Source organism: Symphalangus syndactylus, chromosome 8, assembly GCF_028878055.3.
Source record: "Symphalangus syndactylus isolate Jambi chromosome 8, NHGRI_mSymSyn1-v2.1_pri, whole genome shotgun sequence".
In the NCBI taxonomy this organism is placed as follows: Eukaryota; Metazoa; Chordata; class Mammalia; order Primates; family Hylobatidae; genus Symphalangus; species Symphalangus syndactylus.
In genome coordinates this window covers 126,996,517-127,005,585 of record NC_072430.2, presented here as the reverse complement: position 1 = coordinate 127,005,585, position 9,069 = coordinate 126,996,517, and the positions used below count along the sequence as shown (strand labels likewise).

Here is a 9,069-nt window from a genome sequence, read left to right as displayed (position 1 = left end):
GAAAGTACACTCCACAGTATGGGAGCTGGCCCAAGCGTAGGGACTCAAAGTCCCTGTTACAGAGTTTTTGTGAGTTTAAATACCCTTCACTTGGGCTACGCCCTATGTAAATGAAGAGGATGAAGTAAAGTTACAAAGTCATTTACTCGATGTATGCCCTATGGAGAGGATATTTCCTGTTATAGCTGAAGTGTCAACAGGCCTTATGTTCCCTGCCCCCAGACCCTATTTTCCTGCCTCAAAAGGAAAGGTCATAGAGGGAACTTCTCAGGTACTGCCAGTACCATTCCCAAACTGGGTGGTCTTCACATGGATGTTTGCTTTGATAGTACTCTTTAAAATGCACATAGGGCCAGGTGCAGTGACCCACCTCTGTAATCCCAGCACTTTGGGAGGCGGAGGTGGGTGGATCACTTCAGTCCAGGAGTTCAAGACCAGCCTGGGCAACATGGCAAAACCCCATCCCTACAAAAAATACAAAAATTAACCGGGTGTGGCACCACGTGCCTGTGGCCCAGCTACTCAGGAGGCTGAGGTGGGAGGATTGCCTGAGCCTGGGAGGCAGAGGTTGCAGTGAGCCCAGATCATGCCACTGTACTCCAGCCTGGGCAATGAACACAGACCTGCCTCAAAATGAAATAAAACAAAATAAAATAAAATAATTAGAATAAATAAAAAACAAAATGCACATATATGTTTAATACACTTTCTGTATGTATAATAATTTTAACAATAATAAATTTCTTTTGGAAAAATAAACTTCATTAATGAAATGCCAACAATAAGATGTGCTAAGAAAAATTAATGTGTCTTTCTCAAATTTCTGCAGTCTGTTGAATATTTACAGTTCCTTTCAATTTTCAGTTCGTGATAGTTCTTTACTGGTTTTGTGATTAGCAAACAATTAAGTGGCATGTGTTCATTGTGGCACAGACAGACCTACCTTTTCAACACATGATCAAGATCTTCATTTTTAGCTTCATGCAGCATTTTGCCATTTTTCACTTTCGTTAATATCTGTTCATCACTTTTAGCATAGAACTGCTACAGTTTATCCTTCTGTTTCTTCAGGTCATGTATGCTGGTAATTCTAATACCATACTCTTCTGTAAGATGTTTTACACTTACACCACTGGCTGGTTTCTCCAACCGCTGGACTTTCTGTGCTATGGATAAGCATAAATGCTTCCTCTTTTCCTTATCACTGTACTTATAAGGATATCTGCAAGATTTTTTGACATTTGCAACAATATCTATACCACAGTGCAGAGAATAAGCAAGAAAACACAGTGAGTAATGCATGTAGGTCTTGGCCCCATGTGGGGCATCATGGGGAGCATGGATCCAGCCTGTACATACACGTGTCGTTTCATTACCCATCATGGGCATGCTTGCAGGGAGAATCTGGGTGTGTGCCGAAAAGATGTATTACAGCTGAAGGGGGCTGGGAGGGTCGTTTTCCCTTGGGGATGCTGAATAAACTGTGTGTTGTGTGCCTTTATTTGACTGTGACCCATCACATAAGGTCAGGTGTGGAATTTTTCACTTGCGGAGTCATGCTGGTGCTCAAAAAGTTTCCAATTTTGGAGTTTCAGATTCGAGATGCTGAATCTGTACTAAGTTGTTAGGACTTTGGATTTTGTTGTCTCCCTTCAAGAATATTGAGCCTTGTTCTTGTAGGGAGTTAATTTGCTGTTAAGATCAGCTTCATAAGCCCTCACTTTAAGGCTAGGGTAGCCTTACTCATAAGAATAGTCCTCTAGAATCTCAACTCATTGCCACAGTGTTCGAATAGGTCTCTCTACACTGACTGGCTAGAACTTTAGCAATCTCAGCTCTGTGAAACCTTCAGAGATTGAGCTTAGTGTTCAACCAAACAGAAGCCTTTCTCTATTATCTCCCTTCTTTCCAACACCTACGTCACAACTTCCAGTTGCCTCAGCAGCCCCCAAATCTGATCTTTGTTCCTCCATCCAGTAAAAGCACAGCTTTTGTTGAAGCTCCATTTCTCAATGCCTTGGCTTAGAAAATGCCTACAGGCAGAAAGAGAGCTGGATGTGGAGCTCCCCTTCTGTGTCTTACTCTTAAGGATCACAGCCCTGTGCTGTTGTCTCATGTCTTTGTCCTGTTTTATAGATGTTCACAGTGTTAGAAGTCAAAACTTACTTCAAAGCCAGAGTCATTAAGTCTATTGGTTTTGGCTCAGGGAGAGAAAAATTGACCAATGAAACTGAACATAGAGCCCAGAAATAGATGCACACGCATAAGCAAACTTTAAATGTGACAAGATGGCATTGCAGATCATTGGGAAAAGCATGGAAGATTCAACATGAGTGCTGGCCTCTAATTATCCATATGGAAAAAAATAAATCTGAACTCATACCTCACACCACTCACAAAAATAAATTTCAGGTGGATCATGATTTGCATATGAAATGTCAAGCTTAAAAATGTTTCGAAGGCAATGTAAGAAAATACATTTTCAGGATAAGATTTTTAAACATAAGGCAAAACTGCTAATTATGAAAGGAAATATTGATACATTTGAGTTTATTAAAATTAAGAACTTACGCACTGCAGAAGACATCATAAGAAAATGAAAAGAGAAGTCCAAAACTGGGAGAAGATATTTACAAGCTATGTAACTAACAACATATTATTTGCAAGTCAATAAGAAAAAGACAAACCATCCAGCAGAAAATGGATAAAAGACATGAACCATATAATTAGAGCAACTTTAATAATGGAAAGATGCTAAACACTATTAGTAATCAGAGAACTGCAAAGTAAGACTCTAATGAGGCATTATTTTATGCCTATAAGATGGCAAAAATTAAGAGGTATGAAAATACCACAGGCTGGTGATTAGCTAGAGCCATGACAGCACTTTGGCATTGCTTATATGAATGGAAATTGTTATCACTTTGGAGAACAACTTTGCATTATCTTTAAAATAGAACTCTTATACATGTGCACTAAGAGGCACATACAAATATGTGCATAATAGCACGGTTCATAATTATAACAAAAAAATGAAAGTATTGTAAACATCCATCTGTAGTAGAATGGATGAATTGTGATATGGTCTCAGAATAGAATATATTTCAGTAGTGAAAATAAATGAACTGTAAGTTCACATAACCATATGGATAAATATTAGAAACAAGATTGCTTGAGCCAAGTTTGAGACCAGCCTGGACAACATAGTGAGACCCTGTTTCTATCTAAAAAAATTCTTTAAAAATGAATAAATACATAAAGTAATTTGTAGAAAACAACTTACAATACTATAATTTTCAAAAAGAAGAACCAGCAATGTCTTGAGTAGTGATACATATAAAATAGAAATATAAATATTTATAATATTTATATTTCTATAACATAATATAAACATGTTATATATAACATAATATAAATATTAATATTATATTTATATAAATATAAGTATATATCACATATAATAATATATAATATATAATTTATATATAATTTATTATATCAATAATTATTAATATAATTTATTATATTAAATTAATTTATTGTATTAATATATAATATAGTTATATATAATAATATAAGATATACACTAATATATATTGTTAATACATTATTATATCAATACAATATATTATATATATATAAAATTCAAGATACCACCCACACCTTTGTGGGTGTGGGTGATAGGATCAGGTGAAGCACACAGAATGAAATTGGTAATGTTCTAGTTTGTTAATTGGTGGTGGGTTTATCTATCTAGCAGATATTATTTGACATTATCAGATATTACATATCTTAACATTAAAATTATTAAATATGTGAAAACAATTTTGAAAATAGAATTAAAATATTTGGGCCCTTTAGTTAAAATAATGTAAAGCGAGTTCATAGAACATTATAATTTGAAGCACGGGTTTGAGGACTATATTAATTTTCTATTGGTGACGTTACAAAGCATCACAAACTTAGTGGCTTAAATAATTATCCTTCAGCTCCAGACATTAGAAGTCCAAGGGTATTATGGGGGCTAAACCAAGGTATTGACAGAGCTGAGTTCCTTCTGGGCATTCTAGGGGTGAACCCATTCCTAGCTTTTTTTTTTCTTCCCTTTCTTTTTATTTATTTATTTATTTTTTTTTTATTAATTTTTTTTTGCACACAAAACAATAAACATTTTCTAAAAGTACATACAAACAAAAAGATGCATATCAAACATATTAGGAAGGTTGCACATGGGAAGACGGGGAATAGAAATGGGGGGTGGGAATTAAAGAAAATAAATGAGAGAGGGACTTTGTATGGATCAATGATAATAACTTAATCCTCTATTTGACAAAGAAGGAGAAGGAAGGGGAAGAAAAAGAAAGTGGGATAAAGGATCAGAAAGGGAGGAAAATAGAAAAAATTAGAGTATGACTCCAGGGTAGACCTGTTTTGTTGTTGCTGGGTTGGTTGGTTGGTTTGTCTGTTGTATTTTTCATATGTTTCGCCATGTTGGCCAGGCTGGTCTCGAACTCCTAGCCTCAACTGATCAACCCGCCTCGGCCTCCCAGAGTAGTGGGACTACAGGCGTGAGCCACCACGTCCAGCCCCCACATTGCTTCTGGCCTCTGTGGTAGACCTCCCAGACGGGGCGGCCGGGCAGAGGCACTCTCCACATCCCAGACAGGGTGGCCGGGCAGAGGTGCTCCTCACTTCCCAGACGGGGCGGCCGGGCAGAGATGCTCCTCACTTCCTAGACAGGGTGGCGGCCGGGCAGAGGGGCTCCTCACTTCCCGGACGGGGCGGCCAGGCAGAGGCGCTCCTCACATCCCAGACGATGGGCGGTCGGGCAGAGGCGCTCCTCACTTCCCAGACGATGGGCGTCCGGGCAGAGGCGCTCCTCACTTCCCAGACGGGGCGGCCGGGCAGAGGCGCACCTCACATCCCAGACGAGGCGGCTGAGCAGAGGCGCTCCTCACTTCCCAGACGGGGCGGCGGGGCAGAGACGCTCCTCACTTCTTCCCAGACGGGGCGGCCGGGCAGAGGAGCTCCTCACAACCCAGACGATGGGCGGCCAGGCAGAGACGCTCCCCACCTCCCAGACGGGGCGGCGGCCGGGCAGAGGCTGCAATCCCCCCAGCACCCTGGGAGGCCAAGGCAGGCGGCTGGGAGGCGGAGGCTGCAGTGAGCCAAGACCACACCACCGCACTCCAGCCCGGGCAACACCGAGCACCGAGTGAGCGAGACTCCGTCTGCAGTCCCAGCACCTCGGGAGGCCGAGGCGGGCAGAGCACTCGAGGTGAGGAGCTGGAGACCAGCCTGGCCGACATGGCGAAACCGCGCGTCCAGCCAAAGGAGAAAAACCAGGGAGGGGTGGTGGCGCTCGCCCGCAATCCCAGGCAGTTCGCAGGCCCTGGCGGGAGAATCACAGGAGCCGGACGCAGAGAGTATGCAGCGAGGCGACTGTACTCCAGCCTGGGCCACAGAGGGAAGAAAAGAAAGAAGAAAGCAAGGAAGGGAGGGAGGGAGGAAGGAAGGAAGGAAGGAAGGAAGGAAGGAAGGAAGGAAGGAAGGAAGGAAGGAAGCCATTCCTAGCTTTTACCAGCTGCTAGAGGCTGCCTGCATTCCTCTCTGCTTCACTCGTCACATCTCCTTCCCTCACTCTGATCCTCCTGCCTCACTCTTATAAGGATCTTTGCAATGACACTGAGCCCTCTCGGATAATCTAAGATAATCACCCTATCTCAGGATCTTTGACTTAATGACACCTGCAAAGCCCGTTTTGCCATAGAAGGTGATGTATGCACAGGTTCTGCAGACTAAGATGTGGACATCTTAGGGAGAAACTATTCTACTTTAGTACTTTTGACGTTGCTGGGAAACAGCTGGGAAATTCTGAGTTAAGACACTTAATATACCTTATTTATGAAAGAAGAGGAAGGAAGGAAGGAAGGAAGGAAGGAAGGAAGGAAGGAAGGAAGGAAGAGCAGATAGACAACTTAGCAGCTATTGACAAAAGCTTAACTTCCACAGCCAAGTCATCCTGAGAGTGAAGCTGGAGGAGGACACAGCTTTAGGAATCAAAAACAAGCAGGGCTAAAGACCTAATGTCCACATGAACCTCTGAGTCAAAGTAAATCTAAAACTTGATTATCTCTAGACTTATACAGTTAACCCTTGAACAGCACAGGAGTTAGAGGTGCTGACCCCCTGCACAGTCAAAAATCCCTGTATAATTTTTGACTCCCCTGAAACTTTACTAATAGCCTATGTTGCGTGGAAATCTTACCAATAATATAAACTGTTAGCTAATACATATTTTGCATGTTATATGTATTATATACTATATTCATACAATAAAGTAAACTAGAGAAAAATATTATTAAAAATCATAATAGAAAATATATGTACTCTTCATTAAGTGGAAGTGGATCATTATAAAGTTCTTCATCCTCATTGTCTTCACATTGAGTAGGCTGAGGAGGAGAATGAGGAGGAAAGGCCGGTCTTGCTGTCTCAGGGTGGCAGAGGCAAAGGGAATCCACTTATAAATGGACTATGTAGCTCAAGGATCAACTGTATTTTCCTTTTAGTTACATTTCTTTTATAAAATTTACCCCCACTTTACCCAACAAGCTTTCAATTTCTTGGTAGAAATATTGCCTTGGTGAACCTACTTTAATCTTGGAAGCGCAGCAACTTGCGTAAGGCAACTCTATGGTTGATTAGAATTTGGGGACTGATTCATAGTAACCACTAACTGGGGTGCTAGTTGCCTATCCAATATCTCTTCTAATTTTTCCCTTAGTAATTAAAGCCTGTTTTATTCAAGGTGGCAATGTGCTTAGCTGATAATTACCTTTTTTGGTCTTTCTTTCAGATATATGTGGGCATTGTCAAAGTTCTGGCCAATGGGGAGTATTACATTACTCTTTCTCCTGCTTCCTGGAATACAGAGTTGAGTGCTGGAGCTTCAACAGCAATCTTGCAGCAAGAGGTGACTATGAAGACAGAAATTAATCACTAGGGTGATGGGTGCTATAGGCTGAATGTTTGTGTCTCTTTTCTCCCCGCAAATTCATATGTTAAAATCCTAATTCTCACTGTGATGGTATTTGGAGGTGGGACATTTGGGAGGTGATGAGGTCATAAGGATGGAGCTCTTATGAGTGGGATTAGTGCTTTTATAAAAGAAACCCTAGAGAGCTGTCTTGCCCTTTCCTGTCATATGAGGACAGTGCTAGAAGAGAGCCATGTATGAACCAGAAAGCAGGTCCTCACCAGACACTAAATCTGCTGGTGCATAGATCTTGGACTCCCTGGTCTCTAGAACAATGAGAAATAAATGTTTGTTGTTTAAACCATCTAATATATATTATTTTTATTATATCAGCTGAAACAGATTAATACCATGGAACAGACAGAAATAACCTAGGCCTCCACTGACTTTGTGAACCGACACCAATCCTGATCCACCTTCTTGTGGTCTTCTTTTGCAGGTAAGTATAAACTCTGTGCATGTAAGCCACTCTTATTTTGGATTCTTTTTATATACAGCTAAATGTATCCTTAACTCTTAGACTAAAATAATAATGTATATAAACAGGAATAGACAATTATTCATTTACAATGAAAACATAATTATAAATTCCATGTATATAAAAAAGAATCACAAATTATTCATTTACAGAGAAAAGGTAACCATAAATCCCATGGGGCCAGACTACTTAATTGAGTCAACATATTCTCTCCTCTAGAAATCTGTTTGGGAAGCAGAGAAAGGAAGGCAAGGGGTCTAGCAGATCAGCTTTTTGGGCCAGCTTCGTCAAGTCAGAGGCCTTGAGGACTCACAGTCTACGTGGAGATAGATGGGCACCAGGGGCTGCATCTCTAGCTCTATGATCAGAGGATTTTCCTCCAGACAATACTGGGTGAATGTGGTTCAACCTTGCTTCTTCAACCACCAACATGTATTCCTTGCTCTGAATCTATAGTCTTTAGATGGGTCATCACCATTACTAAGTTTCTAGTCAGACCTGCTACTACTGTTACTGACTTCAGACTGATCTTTTACATAATTTTTTTTTTGAGAATTTAGAACACATGCCGAAGCAGACAGCCTAAGGTAATGAATCTCCTATTTACCCCTCATCCCACCCCAACAATCACCTTCCCATAGCCAATGCTGCCCCATCATACCCCCATCTGTTTCCCTCCATCCCAGATTATTTTGAAGCACATCCTAGACATCCTATAATTTCACCTGTTAATATTTCAGAAGGTATCTTTAAAAGATAAAGGTCAGGCTGGGCGTGATGGTTTATACCTGTAATCCCAGCACTTTGGGAGGTCAAGGAGGGAAGATTGCTTAAACCCAGGAGTTCAAGACCAGCTTGGACAACATAGTGAGACTCTGTTTCTACAAAAAAAATAAAGAATTTAGCCAGGAATGGTGGTGCATACCTATAGTCTTAGCTATGCTGGAGGCTGGGGTGAGAGGATCCTCTGAGCCTGGGAGGTTGGGGCTGCAGTGAGCTATGAATTCATTGCTGCTATCCACCTGGGCAACAGAGAGAGAACGTGCCTCAAAAAAAAAAAAGAAAGAAAAAGAAAAAATAAAGATCTGAGAAATCGTAATCTATTAGCCTACCCTCCATTTCTGAGAGTCAATTAAAGGTCACTCTCCTAGTAGGGAGACATTATGTTCAACCAGACACAACCCTAACTTGTATATCAAAATGCCAATGTCTATAAAGAAAGAATAGCTAAGCATTCATTTACAATGAAAAAAATAATTATAAATCCCATAGGAGCAGAAACCCAAGAGACACTTCCAGTCCCCTCAATCCTTGCCTGCCTTCTGCCAAAGATGCTTACTTTCCCAGCTTCCCATGAAGCCCAGGTGGTCATGTGTCCCAATCCTGATAAATGAGATGTAAGAGGAAGCCTGCTCATGTTCTCCTGGAAAAAATACTGCTTCCTTATAAAAAGAGAATTGGTGAGGGGCCTGCTTCTCCTTAGCTGCATTGAATGCAGTTTAAGAGAATGCTACTGTGAAGGGATGATCAAGACAATCACAGAGAACAGATA

General features: G+C 41.0%; 1 long non-coding RNA gene across 1 annotated transcript; it reads left to right on the top strand.

Annotated features, from left to right (window-relative positions):
* The first annotated feature begins 5,514 nt into the window (after positions 1–5,514).
* LOC129487265 (uncharacterized) lies at positions 5,515–8,421 on the top strand. Its single transcript, XR_008659275.2, has 5 exons — positions 5,515–5,773; positions 6,013–6,112; positions 6,860–6,976; positions 7,373–7,478; positions 7,737–8,421. It is a non-coding gene; the product is annotated as an uncharacterized lncRNA (long non-coding RNA).
* The last annotated feature ends 648 nt before the right edge of the window (positions 8,422–9,069 follow it).